Source organism: Scatophagus argus, chromosome 23, assembly GCF_020382885.2.
Source record: "Scatophagus argus isolate fScaArg1 chromosome 23, fScaArg1.pri, whole genome shotgun sequence".
NCBI classification, from domain to species: Eukaryota; Metazoa; Chordata; class Actinopteri; family Scatophagidae; genus Scatophagus; species Scatophagus argus.
The window spans coordinates 6,484,864-6,506,340 of NC_058515.1; the positions used below are offsets into that span (position 1 = coordinate 6,484,864).

Sequence of the window (21,477 nt, forward strand, 5' to 3'; positions counted from 1 at the left end):
GGCAATTTCACAGTCAGTGGCATTCTTTCATCCCCTAATCCACACCCCGCATACAGTATAGATGGACCTCACTGTGATGAGAACAAGCTGTTCTGAGCTCCCCCCCTCCACCACCGGTCAATGCGGACACCTTCGATTTGCTATAGAGACACCGAACGGCTGAACTGTAGGGTGCAGGGGCAAGAAAAAAGTGTCCGGCCCAATGCTGCATATCGACCACCGTTTCTTTTTTAGAAGCTAAATAGATGATTTAGTGTTTACCAGCAAAAGTCTTGCAAGCGTGGGTTACAGCTAATGCAGAAGTAAAATAAGAAAAAATGGTGTTTTAGTGAAGAAGAGACAACTGGACTCGAGTTTTTGTGGAGTGAAATCATTTTAAGTCACTTTAGGAATGAGCTGAATTGCTATTTGTCCTTATATGAACAGCCCACTATCAGCCTTGATCGTCTAGAGAGAGACTTTTTTAAATGCTTTTCTTTAGTCACTGCGTGCCATTATTCTTCAGTTCTCCCCCCTTTCAAGTCATTCACTTCGCCCATTTTGTCTGACCCCAACCTCCATTTGCAGAGCAATTCTTCACCAAAGTTCAAACAGCGGACAAAAAGGTACTTCACAGCAAAAACGAGAAGGGAGAGAGAGAGAAAAAAAAGTATGAATCAAAAGGCAAGGAAATGGAATTCACTGTACAAACGTCGGGGGGAATTTCAATGTCCGCCGAGGCACAGTAGAGCTCTGTTCGGTCCTCGTGGGCTGTGGGGTGAAAAGAGCAGCAGCCACAGCAGGGTACATCTATTCTGACAAGCCTTTACACACACTGTAAAGCCAGAGCGAGGTCTATTTGTTTAAGAGGCAATAGAGCCAGCGGAAGGATGCTGAAGCTTTAACACGATAACAGGATAATTTTATGGTTTCGCTTTGGGCCAATGTGAAGGTAATCGAGTAAAATGAAATGTTTCCTGTTTGCTGTTTGAGCATTAACAGTTCAGGAAACTTGATTAAAGTTTTTGATTTAAAAAACACTGACTCGTGTCAAGAAACATATTAAACGCAACTGTATGACTACTGGAAATAATGTGGAAAAAATGTGAATGTGGAAGAGGACAAAAGTCGACCTCTGTTCACATCCTGGGAGTAAAATATTAAAACTTGAGAAAAGCACAGTTTTCTGTTGATAAATTACTTGAGAGCTCAAAGTTGCGGTCTTCTCCCATCTTTTAATCCAGATTTATGCAGAAAGTTTGGAAGTTTCTCTCAAAGAGGGCAGCACCTTGACTATATTTCCAACAGCAACCCGTTTTTACACACACACATCACTTTGAAATAGTTAATGGATGGTGGTGATATTAACAATGTGATTCTTTATTTGATCTCTGAGGTGACATTCTGGTTCCCTTAATCTCCTCCACAAAGGTCAAAGGTCTGCGCTGGACTCAAAACTGCACCCTCGGGACTGGAAGGAAACTTGCTTGACTCCTCATAAGATTACTTGTCAGTACCAGGGCTTGGAAATAACCAGATTGCTTTACTGTTATGTTACTTATTATAAAGCAAGGGGCCTAATAGCTTTATGTCACAAACCTTTTGAACCACACATGTATTCATATTATACATGTATATATTATATTATATTATTATTATATGAATATTCCTGGAGCCTCCAATGGTTTTGGAGGTTTTGTGCATCCTGTGTGAACTGTGTCCAGACGGTGTTGCTGTACTCATCATAGAGCTTGTGTTATTCTGTGCAAGTCTCTTTCTCAAGCCCACTGGTTCCTCCTGAATATATAAATCTTTTAAAAATGCTCAAAAATATATTGAAAATAAACTCTAAATAATTTCCTAAAACACATGCACAGTGCAGCTTTTAGCAAACTTTACTAAAACAGGACTAAAGTGCATTTGTTGAGGTCTGCTTTGCAATCTGAGAGGCTGTTTATTCATCACAGCATGCACGTTTTTGTAGGCGGAACTCTTTTTGAAGTGATCATGTTATTCCGAGATCCAACAAACGACTGAAAAAATACTGAACAAGCATATGGTGCTTCAATATTGACCCAGATCATATGCAAACAAATAATTTACACCCACAATATACTGAGCTGTCAGTTATCAGGAGATCAATCTGGTGCTGAAAATATGTCTCTACATAATCATTTGAACAACAATCATGGCAAAAGTGGCGCCACAGGTGTTGTTTATTCACTCAAGTTCCACGATGGGCCTTCAACACCAGGGAGAAAAGCAGCGTCGCTTTCAGATTACCCTCCATCTATCTCCTCTTTAATGATGGAGAAACAGCAGCTACACCCTGATTGATGTTGGTGAAGGCCAGCAGCACCAGGGCTGATCCTCTCACCTCTCCCCGGAGCACGCCTCAGCCTGGCATCTGCTAAAGGGCACAGGTACACCGTCCTGTGCCCTTGTCCCGCCCCCGCCTATTTGATCGGGGGCCAAGAGTGACCCCGCAGAGCCTGCCAAGAACCCCTGTCTGTGGGCCCCAGGCACCAGACTCAGGGGCCCACACTGGCTCCTCTGCTTTTTGAGGCTTTGGGAAGATTAATAGGCCTCCTCTGCAGATCGCCTTTGTGAGGCAGCGCCCAGGCGTGTTCAAGCTGTTGGGTTTGCAGGAGACGAAAGGAGCAGCGGCTAATTCCTCTGCAGGTCAGTTTGTCTGTTGCTACTCTGCATTTTCAATGACTCAGAAAGGTCACATCCGCACTGGATAAGCCAGTGCAAGAGCCCCACAAACAGCCAACCAACTTAGGGAGACATCTTGAGATCAGAATTTCAGACATTTTTACTTTCTCTGTGAGAGCTTGCGCCAAGAAATGACAGAATTTCTTGAATTTACTCGACAAATATCTTCATCGATGCTGCAATCCTGACACCAAAAGTCCCTTTTGCACATATTATCCCTTTGGGTGATCCTGTGACCACAGCTGAACAATCAAACGCACAGCTACACAATGCTGTTTACCGCCACTTTAATTTGGATTATGGATTAATGGTCAAATGAATGACAACAAACATGCAAATGTACATATCATATTTGCACAGCCGTTTCAGCAGGGGGTGCTAATCATAGGCAAATACGTGGGTCACCACAGCGATTGGTGAGCATCACTGCGGCTTTGTCTGTAAAACAAACTCAAGCTCTGCAGATTTTAGGTTTTTCTCCTTACATATTTCCTCCCAAACCTGCTGCAAATACCGAAAGCCAAGCCAAGAATTTCCTTCAATGTGCTTGGAACTTTAAACTTAACACCAAGAGAAAATGTTTCTTAAACAGAAAGTTTTTGGATTTTATGCAAAGGCTTTTGGCCTGAAACCATTTTAATGATTTTTCTTCTCACTTGGTTGCAGGTGAGAGCCTTTGATTCTAGTCATGTCACACCTCCAATAGTGCAGCCACCAATAACAGTCTCTCTCACCCTCTCTCTCACCCACACACACATACACACACACACACACTTCTGACTGCTCCAGGTGCCAGGGTGTGAAGGGATCAGCCAATCCCAGCACTCGTCTGAAGCTGGATGGTGGCCATCGTGTTATTAAAAGCTACGGGTGAGCTTTGTTGCTCGCCTCTCCTCTGCACTCCAAACACTTTATGAAAAAATAACTTATGAAACAAAACAGCGTTAGGTAGTGGGTAAGCCTCCCAGAGGGAAAAAATAAATTTGAGTTTTCTGCGAGTTGTCTAATTAGCCAACGCAGTGAATCACTCTTATCATCCATTTGCTTGGACCGATAAGGAATCAATTTATGGATCATCATTACATGATTGATGTCTGCATCTCGCTGCTCTCTGTGTCCACTGAAAATCTTCAGTGATGTTATTTCCATAAACATCATTATTACATCGAGGCGTACCGTGTCCTCACTCAGGACTACTGGGAGAGCTGAAGTGCCTTTGATGAGATGAGATCACATTTTAGAGAGAGAGCTGCCTGCTCTTTGCCTGTAGCCAAAAAACAGCCTAATTGTGTTTTGTCCCATATGTGAATTATTATTAACGACGATTCATTTACTACACTTCCTTTGCCAATTTCCTAAATTAAAAAAATACCATGTTGAGATTTTCAGCGTACCCCTCCACCCCCCATTTTCAGCGCCGGCTTACAGCGTCACCATGGCAACTTCCAATCAGCATGGATGGTAGAGCCTGCCGGCCGTGTGGTTGGCGCGAGGCTCTGAGAGGCGCAGGTGGAGCACATATGGAACAATGGCCTAGCGGAAAAAAAAAGAAACACTCTACCCGCCTGTATGTGCCAGCAGTGCCCATTTTAATCCCACCGTTACCTTCTAGTGCTCTCTGATGGAGACGTTCTGCTGCAATCACAGCCTCAGACTGCTGCTGGGCCCGTGCCAGACTTCACTTGACAAAGCCAGGCCCAGTGTGCTTTTGTAAAACAATGTCTCCAAGAGTCGTGGATCTTCCATCTCTTGATCATTAAGTGCAATTGTTCCTCACCATTCTTTCTTGAAATATCACTGACCTTGGCTGATCTTGATGCAGAGAGATTTTTCTTCCAGATTCCAGTTTCATTAAGCTTTGTCATGTTTTCAGTAGTCCACAGTCCTGCTAAATGACGTTTCACTGTAAGTTGGTACAGTCTTGTCCATATATACATAGAATGAGGCTAGCTGCTAATGACTTTTGTGCCTCATATGGCTAGTAATTGGGATAGTAATGTTATGGAAATCACTAGCATGTGCAGTAAATAAATCAATCATCCAAGAGGCCTTATCTATCACTGCACATTTAAGCAGTCAGCTCCTATGTAGGTTAATTAAAGCACAATGGCCAAGGAGAGGACCTGGCACCCGTCCTGCTTATGCTTAAGCCTTCTCTAGGCCCGCTGGGCTGCAGCTTTCTACAACCAGATGAAATTTGCCCATTTTATCCACCCCCATCCCCAGCTGAATACATAAATCATCTGTAAGGGCCTCAGCTTCGACCCTAAATTCCATGAACAATGGCGTTTGTCCGCAAATACCACACATAATTGCTGGATACTCTTCAAAGCAGAAATTGTATTTCTTTGCACTTATCTGGGGGCATATAGCACAGATTTTTGTGACTCACTTCATCTGGTTTTGGAACAAATCAATTAAGATGTTGTGCCACATCCAGCATGGATATTGGGTAAAGTGTGCAACCACTGATTTGCTTTTATGTTTTGGTCTGAGCTATGAGATAAGAGTGAATGACATCTGGGTGTAGGGGGAGTTTGGTTGGGTAACACAGAAATGTCAAAGTTCAGACAAAGGTATAATTCTGATCAAGACTTCTCAGTGTTGGGCAGTAACACATTAGCACACGACAGTAATGTGAATCCCTTTTTCAGCATTGAGCAGTGAGAAGGATTAACCCACAATTCCAAATTAAGTAATTACACTACATTTAATTACACGTACCTCCCAGTAACTTAGCTGCTAGATGCTAGCAGCTAGTTTCTTTAGCCTCCAGAATCTTTCTACATTTGTTTGGTATGCCCTGACTTTATTCACCAAGGCCAAGTTAATGTTATCTAATTATGGTCATTAAATACACTGAAACTGTGGACTAGCACCTTGTTAAATCACAGTATCTCTGATTACGATGTTTTCTATTTTGATACATGTGGAGGAGTTGCGGTTGTTTAAAGGCACCTTTGACAGAGCTGACCTGAGTAACTGAGTGAACAGAATCCAGTTAATTACTTTTGATCTTAAGTTGTTCATAAAGTGATGTTATTACTTTTTAAACACTGCTTACATTCAACAGCTCCTAATAGCACCATTCTAGGGCCTTTCAATATGAAATAAGTGAAAAACAAGTCCCGGAGGGTTTCTCTCTTCCTAAGCAACCAGACTAACTAATATACAATCTGGCATTCATATCAGCTCAGATGTGTTATATATATATATAAATAACAGTTAAGGTTAATATTAAGTTTCAAGTCAATGATAGTGTCAACCCAACCTTCTTTCTCACCCTGGGAGGATCAGAGCGGAGACACCAGGCCGGTACGGCTCCTCCTGGCCCTCGGCTGTCAGCGATAACAACTGTATCTCATTATCCTCCTTGTGGAGGCCACAGAGGTAGCAGGGACCGTAAACACCATCCTCCTATTCTTCCACAATGGGCCTTTCGCAGACAAAAGGCGCTCTCGAAAACTTGAACGTAAGCCAACAGCTCTATTCATGTTGCCATGTATGGCAGATGTCTCTGTGAGCCTATGAAAGGTTACATACAGATCGATGTTGAGACTACTGCAACTCAAGTTGAGGCATCTACATTGTGTGAGCAGTAGAGGTATTTAATTCTTTATTATTGTTACAGTAGATGTTTAGGGTGATTTAATAAGGTAATGTATTTTTTGAATATTAGTTCGGACAGTGAGTTAAAGACAGCACCTGAGTGTTGCTACAAAATAAGTCTGTTTTATATGTGCTTTGGCTGAGCTTTGGCCCTTTCTGTAGCAGCCCACTGATTTTATTAGCACCTCGCTTTATCTGACAATTTTCATAACAGACAGATCATTTAAGCAATTTATCAAGCAATATACAAATATATTTGGTGCTTGTCTCTGGTTTATATTGTTTTAAATTTAATATCTTTGAGCTTTTACCTGTTGGTCAGGCAAAACAAAGAATTTGCAGATCATCACTGGCTTCAGGAACTAGTGAGTGGGTGGTAGAAAGCTTGATGTCTTCCATATTCTTCATATGCTTTTGTAGCCTTATATTATCATTGTTTTTCTCTGTGTGTAATATTGCTATTGCTATTTCTGTTCACACATATGACATCTGTTGCTTGTCTCTAGACGAGGAAGTTCTCCTCCTTCTTTTCTTGCCTTTTTTCCCTGTTAATATTTTTTGGGAGAGCGTTTTTCTGTTTACTGTGTAAGAATAGAGGATATCACATAACAGGTAACAGGTTGCAGATAGAAATTTGACTTTGAGCTATAAAAAAGTTGATTTGACTTGACCATGTTTCATTATTTCTTGCCCGTAGTCAGCTGGGATAGTCTCCACGAATAAGCGGTATAGAAAATGGATGGATGGATGTTTCATTATTATATGACATTTTATAGACTAAACGTATATATATTTAACAAATTGCAAAATGAATCAAGAGAATGATCATCAGTCCTAATATTTTTAAAGATGCATTATTTTAAAATTGTTGCAAATGGGATAGCTAAATCTGTGATTCTGTATCCGCTCATTCCTTTTATTTGTTCTTGTTCAGAATCACAGGGGTTGGAATGCATCCCTGCATGCATTGGGTGACAAGCAAAGAAGCAGGTGGTTCAATGGTCTATTGCATTTCAGATACTATATATTCACCCAAACAAGTTTGACTGTTCAGAGCACCTGAAGGAAACAGAGCAAGTAAACTACATGATACAATAAATCCTGTGAATGTAACACTCTGAGAAATAAAGGACAACCCCTGGCCATATCACCATCCACACCATGTGTGACTCCAGTAATCACTGCAACCTTCAACAACACAGTCGGGAATTTCATATTAAGAAGCAGTGCAGTGTGAAATTCAGAAAAGAATAGCATCATAATCAGCACACAGTTAAACATCTTCGTCAACAATCTGAGCCATTATTAAAAAAGCGAACAAATCTATCATTACCGAGTGTGGCACTCCTGCTTTCATTAGGAAATCATATAGATTAAATGTTAATCATAGCTAACTCTATACCAGTGGGCTTCTGCCAAGATGACAGATGGACCATTAATGAGAATAACGAGAGGATCTTAGTCTATACACGGATATGGAGATGCAACAACAAGCACAACACCGCACTTGGCTTCCAAAAAAAATGTTATTTAGACAGAAATAGACAAAGATAATCAGCATGCACATGCAAAAATACTTCTTTCCAAAAGTCAAAGAGTATGTGTTAAAAATGTGAGAGATCACTTCAATGTGGATGCAGACGTGCTTTGAGATGCTTTCTAGTGGGCGCTGCCACAGGAGACTGTGGGAAATTGGTGGTAACACCTGTCACACACATTCAGCATCAGATATTAGAATCTGTCTCTTTTACTGGTCTGTGAACGATGAATAATTAGTCTTGTTTAAAAATCTGCCTATTAGCAGTAACCAGGTTATATTGGACATCTGTCTCAGAAAGCTGACTGATATAATTGGCTGCCATCATACCGCACTTCACTCTGTAGCAAAAGTACACTGGCATGACAGGCGTTAAGAAGCGCCTCTGCGTTTCTCTCTGGATTCGTGACGTAGCTCCTGCATGTCGGTTTCACAACTGAGTCAAATGAAATTGTACGAGATGAAAGTTGCGGCGAAAACAGAACACATATGTCCATGTGTGGCGCTCAGTGGCATGTTATTGGCACAGTGTTTTCATCAGGTCTGATAACATATGTTTAGAACTCAGGAGGCTTTGGGCAGGAGGGAATAGCACTGCGTTTGAAGTCAACTGCCGCATTAAGCAGAGAAGCGGCACAGTTGTGTGGAGATGCTCTCTTGTTCAAAGGGATGGAAGGAACCGCTCCGGGGAGCGTCCAACATCAAGAGCTGACCCCGGCACTGTTTGCCGCTACCTTCTGCCATGCATCCCGCAGCCGTATGCTGTGATTCCCAAAGATCGGTAGGCCTGTGCCATCTGGCCTCACTTCGGATTCCCCGGACACATATTGGGAATCCAAACTATGCCACCTCCCCGTCTCTCCCTTCCCTCTGCGCTCTCTCCCTCTGGGTCGTCTCTGCGCCTCCACTTCATCCCTGCTTGAGTGTTGGCTCAAGTGGAAGGGGCCTGCTCTCCAAGTGATCCCAGTTGCCCTTTTCCTCTTTAATCCCCTTGTGATGGGATCCACTATGAGCCCTTTAAATTCAGAGGGAAACGGTCGATAGTTTTTAAGATGAAGGAAAATCCCTGGAGGGTTATCCACCTAGTGTAGTCTGTCTCTTAGTGCGCTTGGTTCGTTACATGACCTTCACTTTGCTTTTTCTGAATCGCTGCTCTTTCAACAGTCCATCTTGCCATAAAGCCAAGATACATACAATTCAACACCTCAGACTAAGAATTTATTGCCACACACTGGTTTTGCTGCCGCAAGTCTTTACCGACCTCCCAGTTTTAGAGTGCTGCAGAGACACACAAAGAAAGAAGAGGCTCCAGGAAGAGAGCAGAAGCGGGCTGTACAGTATTTTTTGTAGCACTGCCACAGATTTCACACTCTTTTTGTGTGTCTCTTTCTCTTCCTCTCCTCTGGGCGTCGCCTCAGTGGGGAATTCGATTCCCTAATAACTGGGGAATCAAAGTTGGACAGCACCACTGCTGAGAGTCATAAAGGAAGCAGTGGAGTGGCTGCCCATTCATTCATCCTGGCCCATTACAACGTATACCAGATGGACACTGCACGTCACCGGGTGACATCTCAAGACAGCCGCGGCTGCCTGCCTGACCGGCTTGGAAAAGATGAAAGTTATGAGGGAGACGGGAGGCAGGTTGCGTCAAACAGAGACAGATCTGATCAACAACTGCACAGAGATGAAATCAAAGTGGTTGAAGCATGTGGCGTGAGGCATCTGGTATTCTAGCAAACAGAAGCCAGTGTAGCTGCCAGCGCTTTCGGGGAGAGTTGCCTCCCCCGCTCGGCAGCCTCAAGCTAGTGGAAATGCTACTAGTTTGTGTATTATTTGGCTGTGCTGGAGTAGGATTTTTTTTTTTTTTTTGAAGGATGGGGGATTTTTGCAGGTAGTAGAGACACAAGACAGATGTGCGACAAAGGTCCTGGGCTGTATTTGAACCAGAAGTCTATATTTACATTGTACACATGTTTTAGACCATCAAGCTGCCAGGGCACCCCATGTGCTAAGTTCCTAACACAACAAGTCTAAACAATAGCATATTTATTCAAAGTAAACCAATAACAAAGGTGACATTAGGAATTTGTGCCTTGCTGGAAACATGCCAGTACATCTGCTCCAGCCCTGGACTACTTTTCTTATCTGCATCAGGATGATGTGATAACAGGGTTTTTAAATTGTCTTTTGGTCTGTTTTACAACAGCAAATAATGCGTTTTCACTGGAGATACTGGATTCTAACAAAAAGCTGATTACAGAATCCTAACAAATTAAAATGGAGGTGATGTAATTTGGGTTTATGTGCTGTATAACAACATTATGTACGGTGTATCTGTGTAGATCTGTATGTCAAGTGTAAAGAACCTGTCAAGCCCTCTTGGCATTGATTTTACATTTCATACTACTTCCTGCATAGAGCACTGTGAGCATCTGATCCCCTAATCTCAGAATGCCAGCTTTCACTCAATGTCATCTGCCAATGAGCTGCAACCAGGCGCCCATCCTGCCTCTGGCACCAGAACTGCACCCATCCAGCTTGTGGTGCGCTAATACCCACCGTTGCTAGGTTACAACGAGAGGAATCAAATTTAGGTGGCTTCCACAGCTGCGCTGTACTGTTGTGCACCAAGGGATATACATGGCAGCGTTCCCAGTATGCACCTGGATGGAATGAAACAGGAAGAAGTGGAAGAAGTCTAATCTACTAGGTACAGCGGTGGCTGTCTGCCCTTCCTACGTCCTGAAAGTGTGTCTGGAAACAAGAGGAAATGACAGCTCACATTATGCATTTTCAAAATTGTTTTTGAAGAAGCCTTGTACTGTTGATCAGGTCAATGAGTGTTATGTGTTTTACTAACAGCAGGGGTTGGGAAAAGTGGGATCTTATCTGGAAAATGTTAGCTTCTGGCCTTGCGAGTATTTTCTAAAATGGTGCCATGAGTTGTTTAACTGAGCCATGTAGTAAACAGAAACATATGTGATTCAGCAAAAGTTGGAGGAATCTTGTGATAACACAAAGCTAACAGCCAGGTTTTCCTTATGGAGACATAATGCTGGTACTTTTAAGTTTTCACTTATCGTACTCTATAAATGCTATGATCGCATCCTCTTTTAATCAGTTCACTGCATCACTTGAACACTTTTTGTTCAGATCTGTGATCTGAGTTTTGAACAATTAGCTGCAAACAATCACTCCAACATGCCAAAAACCATAAAGGGCTTTTCCACAGTTGAGTTCCTGCATCTTGGTTTCAATGTAATCAGTGATTCGAGCTGCTCAGACATTGTTAATTCACACGGTTCACACAACAACATCTTCACAATTGTGTTCTGAAAGAGTTGTGTGCCATAAGCTAAATTGCTAAATCTTGAAAAACATGCCAGGCTGACTTTAACAAGACATTTATGAAACAGTCACTAAAAAAGTAGGCCTTAGATGGAAGAAAAAGGTTAAAAATCTCACAGTTAACAAGAAAGACAACTCCGAGATCCCGCTTGATTTCCATTACTTCATTACAGCATCAAACAATTTCTTTTGTATTTACTGTTTTGACTTAGAGACTCTACAGTGACATAAATTACATATTGTTCATTGAAAAGTACTAGATGTACTTTGTCTAAATACCTGAAGCTAATTTACGTTGAGTTCCTTGTAAAACACTGATCTAGTTGCTTTTTTGGCTCGGAGAAAGTGTGAAAACCAATGCAGTCAGTGAGAGTGTACTCCAATACCTTCTTATACTCACTTTCTTTTACATACACTTTCATTTGAAAAAGAGGCAAGTTTCTGGACTTTGGGACACAATCTTATCTAACTAACTAGAAAAAAAACATCCTGCATTGTGGTACAAGGATATAATTAATTATCTTAGTGGTCATCTTCAAAGAGCACCAGGAGCCAGAAGAAGCTACATATTTGACCGGTATTTTATAGGTATATCCCAAATGTGCAACATAAATCCTTTCCCTCCTCTAGCTCCTCCTTGCCACTTAGAGCCAGAAACAGATGCTGGTTCCACCATGTTGCCAGCTCTCCCAATGGCAGAGAAGATGACAAGAGCTGCCAAAAAAATCAGTCTCCTTCAGTGGAGGAGGCTCAAGCAATGTTCAAGTGCATCCTGTGAAGGAAACCTCGATTGTCTCATATGTGAAATATCTGGAATATTAATGTGGACAGATATAAAATAATTATTTATTTGGCATCACCATCAAACAAAGTCTTTCATTTAAAAAGAAAGCACACACATGATTCATTTCATGTCCTGCGCTTTTCTTTAACTTCCAGGGAGAACATGATTTATCTTGACCTTATCTGTACTTGTGAGTAGGAGTGTATTTGTTTGGTATTTTGAACTGGATAGGTGAAAGGTGCAGGTGAAGGAGAGTTGGCAGAGGAAGGCAGTGGGCTGATTTTTGCTCTGTACAAATGTAAAAATGTTCAGCGTTATGAAATTAGTATTGATATTATTAAACCAGTTAAGAATTTACAAAATATTTGAGAATGGGACTTTTTGGTACAGCTCATTCAACCTTACTAATGGCCATAATCACTTCCTTCCCTAACACTCAAACACTCTGTGGGAGTGGAAATCCTTATGTACAATCAGACATCATACCAACACAGCAGTGGTCAAAATGAACTAAGCACATTTACTCAAGTAAGTACAATTTTGAGATATATACTACATGGACTGCATTTTGTACTGTACTTTATACTTAAACTTACTCCGACCCTTGGGGTTGCAGTGGCTCCACTGGGGACTTGGTTCAGAGTGTGAAAGCTGAAGAGGTGCCAGTTCCTCCTCGGCAGTGCCCAGGAGGTGAACACATACAATGGTGTGAAAAAAAAAAGACTTCTCTCCTTCCTTCCTCCGCCGAATTAATAAACTGATTCTTGAAGATTTATTGATTTAACATTTTTCAAATGTCTGTATTAAAAAATCCAGCAATATGTAAAAATATTAGAAAAATTGCAACAAACTGCTATATTAAAATACTGCTTTGATATTGCTGCATCAGTACTAATAATCTTATGTCTAATGAGTATATCTACTTCTGATACTATTTTGATGTATTTTGCAAATGCTTTTGAATCTCTTCTTAAGTAAAATTATTAATGCAAAGCTTTCACTTGTAATGGAGTCTTTTATATGATGTTATTAATACTTTTATTGATTGTAAGAAAATTCTAATCCTTCTTCCTCTCCTGCTCAAAAGTGACTTGTTTAATGTTCAAGCCATCCAGGTAGCCGTTCCTGCAATCTGTCCTGATTGTTTTATGCATTGAAATGGATTCCCTTTAATTAAGAATATATATAATATCTGAAAAACAGTACTGCGCTTCTTACCGGTCTGTAGTTTACAATAGTGAGAATTTTTTTTATCTGTCTGAATGAAAATCTAGAGACAACACAAACTGCAGAAAAGTGGTCATCAAAACAGAGAACACAGTTTTTCACTTTAAAAAAAATGAAATGTCTTCATGTAAAGTGAAAGAAAAGGCTGGTGATGTCTTTTATGACAAAACACCATGAAATCTGTAATATGAGAGAAGTTATTAAAATAGATCTTTATGGGAGGAACAAGTATAAGCCATAGTGAAAATTAAGCATGTGCATTAAGTGTAAAATAAGTATAAATAAGTAAAAAAAAATCAAACTAGAGTATAACTGAAGGATTGAGACATCTTTAACATAAGATGACTAATGATGGAGGGCTTATGAAATCAAATAGCTATATATTGCCTGTGGGAACTAGCATATCTGAAGACCTACAAGCTTCTCTTTTACACACACGCACACACACACACACACACACACACACACACACACATACACACACACTCTGTCTCACGCCCCATGCGAACAATCATCTTTAACGAGGGGAGAGCTGAAACCATGCGTGATTGTTTTAGAGAGGCTGCCCTAAAGGCACGTTATCGCTCAATGTGGGACTGCTTCTCCCAGTCATACGTCCCCTCTTGTTGATTGTGCAGCGTGGATCAGCAGCAACAAAGGCATCATTAGAGGGGCTTTGGTCCCCACCAGGCCCGGGCTAATTATGAATGGGGGGCCCGGTAATAATTCAAGGGCCCATCGGTGCAGCTTGAAACTGAAGAGAGAACTTCACAGATTCAGTGGTGGCGTACTCGGCCCATCTGCCTCCATTTCCCAGCCACCTGCCTGAAGATCTGACCCACGTCAGCAATGAGGATGGAGCACCATTACACACAAGAGAGAGGCAGAGGAAACATATGGGATTTATACGTCGCTTTAATGAATGATTTGCAGTGGTCATTAAAAGCTTTGGACAATTACCTGGTTAGAGCATGATGGCCTGCCTGGTAGATTGTTTAACTATTGTTAATTTTGCTTTTTTTTTTAGTTGAGTTAAAATATCATCCCTTTCTTACGTGCTGGAAATGTAAAATGGTTCATGTCAGTGGGTTCATATAAGCACACACACAAACACTAAATACATTTGGGAAAACTATATAGATACAATAACTGGGTCGGTCCATTTTCAGTATAAATTTGTGATTCCTAGTGAGGAAATAGCTCTAATGGACATTTTAAATTAATCATTCGAACACTTGTGGTTTTGTATTGCTCTAAGTACGATGGTGATGGTGTAATTGTTTTAGATTCACAGAGAAGTGATCATTGTTATCACCAGAAGAGGGCAGTGTCCATTTTCTTAATCACATCTCAAGTGATTTCCCCATTGGCCAGAGCAAGCACAAACATTGCTCCAATTCCAAGCCACACAAAAGAGGGGATTTGAAAGTAAACAAATGAGCCCGATGGGATGATCAGTATTTTCAGATTCGCAGCATTAAGTCTTTTCCCATGGAGCTGGCTCATAATTTCAACACAGGCCTCAGATTTATCTCCCAGTGCTTGATTCATTTGGTGATGAATCTCTGATTTATAAAAGCTCTCAGACTTGACGTCTTTTTAAAAAATATCCAGAGAGGTGATAGGGTGAGATTAAAACACAATTTAGGGAGTGGCTGCAAGGCACCGAGAAGCCACAGAAGCTCACAATATGCATAGATGCTAAGAGTGTATATTGTATCATTTCACATCACTGATACAAGTTCAACTAATTTGAAATGTGAGCCAATTGTACAAACCGAAGCTATGAAGTATTCATGAAATCGTGAGGTGTGGTATAAAGTGGGGTGGCTGGAATGCAAATCAAGGATGTGGTTTTCCTTCCAAATGTTGATGAATAACATGGTCAAGCAGTATGTTGAGCAATTCTGCTGATATGAGACCTGATAAACCTCAAAATGCTATTTTCATCACATTAACACCCACTATATCTCCCAGTTTGAAAAAGAGTGCCATGGAGTTGTGGTTTACAAACACAATGCTTTCACCATATATTCACCAAACTTTCTAAATCAAATGTGAACACGTTAAGTAATACCAGTCTGTCCAAGTCGCTCATTAATATGCAAGATTTAATTTGGCCCTCCAAAGTTTTTTCTGAATGGAGGAGCTAATTTGACAATAATCTAGAGTGGCACACAGCTTTTGTGGGTGTTGACATCACCCTGTGGATTATTCACACATCTTGCAAAGAAAGATTCCCATCGATGGGTTCGCTACTAGTTATAAGTCCTGCCTCAGGGTACTGAATCCTTCCTCTTTTGTTTTCTTGAACCTCCAAAAATTCTTACACTGAGCCACATGCTGAAATGAAACATTTTACGAGAATGAGACCTGAACACACACACTGTTAGGATGTCATGTTTTTTTACTACCCGCTGCCTTGAGAGAGCTGGTCATATTTGCGGCTTATAATGCAGAGCTGTGGTAAGGATTTGGCTTCGCTCTCAGTTCCAGAAGCAATGAAGGATTGATTGTGAAGAAAAGGGGAGCTGAACACTGAGTCACAATAACATGGCACTGGTTTTGATCTGGATTCAATGGTCTGGAATAACTGGCCCCCGAAGAGCTCTTGTGTCAAATGGTATCTGTGACAGGGAACAGAGAATGGGGATAAACATGCTGCATTTAACATGTGGACATAACACCTCCCCCCTAACACCATCTGGGGAAAAACAACCTCATCTTCAACTACTAAAAAAAGATCTTGTTTTGGTTGGACTTGATAAACTTTAGCTTGTCATAGATTCTCATGCAAAAAACAGCTCTAAATAAGCTCAATTCCTTGAAGAATTGTTAAAAAAAAACCAAAAAAAAACTGCAGAAGCTACAATAAGAGCATGAAAATGTTTCCTTTTAACAGGCATACTAACGTGCTAACAGTGAAGACGCATCGACAAGTTGGCTGACTCCCCTCTCCCTTTGAATCGTCCTCTGCTTTGTAATGTGAGGGTGTTTGGAGGCAGGTCAAAAGGCCCTTTCAACCCAAGTCCTCACCTACTTCCTAATGAATTCCCAGGGTCCATCAACCTGCAGGCGCTCCCATACAAGCTAACCAATGATTACACCTTGAGGGGGAGAGGGGGCGTGTGGAGGAGGAGGAGGAGAGGTTGGTGAGATAGAGCATCCCCAGTGCACACACACACACACACACACACACAACCTCACACATAAGCAACACCACCACTACCATCACCCCCCAGATTGGAGGCAGGTGCAGCAGCAAATCAAGCCTCATTAGCTGCACCTTCTGCTAGCATATACGGTGGACAGATGGAAGCTCGCCCTCACATGTTACCTCACATCAGATGGCAGTTGGAGGAGGGTGGCTAGGGGGTAACAGGGAGGTACACTCGCCCCCTTCTGCCGGCACTACTTCCTCCAAGCTACAAGATGCCCCTAAGTGCAGATCTAGCACCAGAATGCTCCTTAACCTTAATCCTGCTGGCAACTACTAGTTTCTAGAGAATATCTGACATCAGATCAGTTGTAACTCATTCTACCATCAGGCCTGGCCCTGGTTAGAGAGGTGCATTCCTTGCCCAAGGAGGAGTCGTGGACCTGCAGAGGCCCCCCGTGGATGTGTTTCTGCCAAATCCATGTAAAAAGAGCTGGGAGCTTGCACAGGCATATGATATGCTAAGACACACTATGGGGCCACCAGGTAAGCGACAGAGCCACGACTGCAGGGTATCACATCACCCCCTTGTCCTCATGGCTCTGACACAAGATCCAGAGCAGCTAATTGAGGCAACAGTGCAATTCACTGGTGCCAGCCGGAGTGTCAACACCTTCTTCAAGGTAACAGCAGATTTATCCCCATCCCGTGAGGGACGTGGGCAAAAAGTGTCAAGGGGGAGGCCATGTGCAAATTGATGTTGTCTGTGTGACAAGAAATACTGCACATGTGCTTTTCAACACAGAGGTGGAAACTGGATGGGTTTGGGATGCTGGAATTTCCTGTTGAGCCCCAGGGGGTGTCTTAAGTGCAATTCAATGAATCATCTGTGAGGAGAGATGCCCACTTGATGGCAGAAAGCAGCCTAATCTAACACCAGTTTTCCTCAAAAGTCAGGAGAGAAGGTCTAAATTAAAAAGTCCAGCAAAAGTAGTCACTTCCAGATTCTTCATTAGATGAAAACCCAAGGAGAAAGAAGTCACATAACTTGAGCAATTGATTGGAAAGCACAGTACATTAACACGGCAGGTAACTTATAAGTGCTTTATCCTGATAATGAGGTCAGGCCCAATTTTATGACTTAGATAAGTGGTATTTTGGCACGTCATTATGGGTAATTAATCACAAATATATATCCTCAAATATAGATGCAGCTCTATGACTAAATTTAAGTTTTAGGTTTGCAGGGGTGGGTATAAGGAAATTCTTAAAAGGCTGGTGTTGCAGGAAGAATGAGGGCAGTGGTACAATGGGTACTTTGTCTAGACTTGGTAGCTAGCGGAGGGAGGGGTCACTGCGGTGGGAATGGAGCTGCAGCATTAATGGATTGAACTTAACCGTTTTCTCACTGTTTCCAGCCGCAGCAGGCAGCTGTTTTCGGTTAATAAACTCTGATAAACACATTGCACACTAGTGGCCCTGCACCAAACGGCAGTCAGACAAAGTTAGCAACTAGCTGGTGAAGGAAACGAGGCTACAAACAAAACAGAGGAAAAAAGAGGGTCAATACTGAACTTCATCAGGAAGACTCACTACATGAATAGTAATACTGCTTTGTGTTTGCAGGATGTGTAAAAACTGCTAACATGTAAGCCACTTTATGAGATGGCTCTAGGTCATCGTTGCGTTCACAGCTTGGTGTGCTGCCCCCAAGTGTGCAAATAAATCAATTAATCCAGGTTTAATCTTGCTCGATAAAAACTTGAAATTCTTAGGGTCATACCAGATTAGCTCTGCATACTGCTCACCTCCAGTTTGACTGGAAGCCATTTTGCCTGACCAGTCATAACACTCCTTCAGTCTCCTTCCTCATTTACCAACAGTAGTTCTACATGCAGAGTACAAGGGTGAACCTTATAAATGCAACTTTAACATCACGTACATTTCATAGATTTAAGAGCCTTTTCAAGGCAATGTCAAAATCCTTGAGAACAGGCAGGTTTGTGATGTCAGGTGGTTGTGTGAATGAACTGCATCCGTCTTGACATTTTTAAAAACATTAATTTCAATCAAGCTGCTGAGGAGGTACTTCTGTTTGGCTGGGAGCTAATGAAGAGAAACAGACACACATATGGGACGCCTTCATTTCTTTCTTTCTTTTTTTTGTGTGTCTCATCCTTCGATCTACGCCCAGATCCGTATGCCATATGGGAAAGTGTGGATGTGAAGATCCGAGAGCTCAGTGCATATTCAGTCTCTCTCCAAATGCAGCTGAAAGAATCAAAAAGTCTCCCTCTCTTGTCGTGCTCACTCCCATGGGCACATGAAAGTGAAGGTTACACTTGTAGCCCTTTTAATGACGGCCCTTTTTGAGGGGTTCTGTTTCATTTAGAGGAAATCTTTATTGTTAATCGTTGCCTGTTGCCAGGTTTGAACACACAGCGCCATATGCTGCATTATGCCTCGCTACCTTACTTCTAAACCGAGGATTTCAAATGTGTCATTTTGATATGCTTCACAACCAGACAGCCTGATTTAGGTGGGCTGAATGGGTCTTTGTTAATGTTAGGCAGCTAGCTAGAACAGTTGCAGAGCTAATGCATTTTAAAACCAAACGGCAATGCAGAGAACTGTTGGGGATCAAAACCCTGAGAGATACTGCCTTATTCTTGAATGTAAAAGCTTTCAGAAAGAAATCAAGAACATTCATATATCAGTCTTATATATCAGTCTTACATTAAACATCCAAACATTTCTCAGTAGTAGTCAGTCACAGTTTCCAGCTTCAGGGGAGAATTCTGGCTCAATCATGTCAATGTGCCTCAGCCAAGCTGAAATCTGGAAGCCATTAACCGAGAGCAGGGCTTCAGCAGAAAGTACAGTAAATGTTAAGCAGGTGAGGGATTCGAAAGCTGTAATGATTTGAATTTTACTCATCAATCTTGTGCTGAAAAAAAATGAAAAAAGATTTTGTGAAGTCTGCAACTTTATTATCAAGCTTGGCACTGTTTGTTTTTTTTAACGTAACACACTGGAAAACATCCTTTTTCACTCTTAAAATGTGCAGTAGAAACCGTATCTTTGCAGAATACACACATTATATGCAGCAGTACCCTCTAGTGTGTGTGTGTTTAAGGGCAGATGTTTATGGATATCCTACTTAAAATACCAACACAACCCTGCCTGCATTATATAAATAAAGTAGCCCTCTCGACCCCCACCCCAACATAAACAATTATTTCAGCTAGTATTTTCACAGGTGGGAGTGCTATATTATTTTGCCAGAGTCTATACATTGCACCATTCATCACGTAATTACATTTTCATGAAGTAGATTAGCTCCTTATTGGCTGTCACTTTAGTTCAATGCCGTCAAATGAGAAAAACCCCTTCTGTGGTCCGCTCCATCAGCCCATCTTTACTTTGCATACCTGCCAACACAGCCATAAAGAAATTACACTAATCATCAGGGTAATTAACGTCAATAATTATTGACAGTGCCACAGAACGGAAGCAACAATGGATACTTTCTGTTTTTTGTTTTTTTGTTCTTGTTGAGTGCTTTGAAGACAATTTCCAAGAAGAGTCGCTTCTGTTATCAAAAAGTCCAGTGGCCGTGCCTTATAGAGTGAGGTATATGAACAAGGCTGATGTCATATACTTGCTAATGTAGAGTGCCAACCGGCAACAGCAGGTGACACTCCCCCAACCCCCAACTACCAACACCCCTTGCCTAACACACACACACAAACACTCCAGCATTGCCACCCCACTGCATCTCTTCTCTGTTTGCCAGGAGTGCACCTGCAGCTTATTATCCAAGCCTTTAAGGTTTATAATGTAGCGCAGGTGCCAAAGCGCCATTGGAACACACATACACACACACACACACACACACGAGTCAACAAACAGAGCAGGCACCAAAATGGGCATGCACACTTACAGATGTGTGATGATTAATTAATACTATGGTAGGTAAATCCTGAACATTGTTCCCTAACAGTGCTGGGAAACACATGGAGCACAGATGAAAGGGGAATAACACGTAATCTGAGAATTCATAGATGTTGTTACATTCGTTTTTAAAAAATATTATTATTAAAAGTGAAATAGTAGTGGGACAGCACAGGTTAATGCTGAACTTGGTGTCATTGTTTTTCTGTTTTTACTGAGGATGTCACTCATACAGTTTAATGATGTGTAGACTAAAATAAGTTTAGTGCTCAAGGAAATGTACTATTTTTACCATTGTGTAAAAACATTTTTGCAGTAACAATTTTTTTGCTTTATGTTGTGATTTGAGTTTTCTCAGAATGTTTACAAGTAATGATTTTACCTTTAAGGAGGGCAGGGTGATGCGGTGGTTAGCGCTGTCGCCTCACAGAGGGTTCCAGGTTTGAAGTCGGGTCTAAGCCCTTCTGTGCGGAGTTTGCATGCGCTCCCTGCTCCGGCGTGGGTTAATTGGCAGCTCCACATTGTCTCCAGGTGTGTGTCTGTCTTTGTATGTCAACCTTGCAACCAGTGACCAGTCCAGCACTCCACAACCCTGACAGATGAAGAAAATCGATAAATGGATGCATTTTACCTGTAAGGTCCAGTAGGTGATTCTGGAGAAAGAGAAAGAGATGATTTCCAGGTGCTTTGGGTATTTGTATGATTGGTTGTTGGTGTTTTGACAGAACACATTCCCAGGACCTGTGACAACCTGGGAATGAGATTCTCCAGAATCTACTACTGCATGTTAAAGTATGTAGATATGCAAGTCATCAGAGTATCATAGTTGATTGCCTTAAAGTGTTTTAAATTACTTTGTTTGCTGTGACGGTGATCTGACAATGTGGTGTGATTCAACATGCTACCGTCTGATGTGATGTGACAATACATCATGTGGTTTATATGCTGGGTGCAAACAGCAGTCACCTCACTGGCATTTACACTAACCAGGACAGGTGTTACAAATCAAGGTAATCAATGTGAGGCCACACTATCAAGAAAAGAAGCACAAACCAGAAAGAAACAGGGCAAAGGTTTTTATTCTGAAAAAGACAGTTTGCTGTTTGAAATGTTTAAGTGAATCAGTGAGTGTGTGTAGTGGTGTGATAAAATGTGGTGAAATAT

At 41.6% G+C, this 21,477-nt stretch overlaps 1 long non-coding RNA gene across 1 annotated transcript; it reads right to left on the reverse strand.

Annotated features, from left to right (window-relative positions):
• Nucleotides 1-19,332: 19,332 nt before the first annotated feature.
• LOC124054613 lies at nt 19,333-20,850 on the reverse strand. Its single transcript, XR_006842424.1, has 2 exons — nt 20,696-20,850; nt 19,333-19,790 (listed from the first exon to the last, which is right to left on the reverse strand). It is a non-coding gene; the product is annotated as an uncharacterized LOC124054613 (long non-coding RNA).
• Between the last annotated feature and the right edge of the window lie 627 nt (nt 20,851-21,477).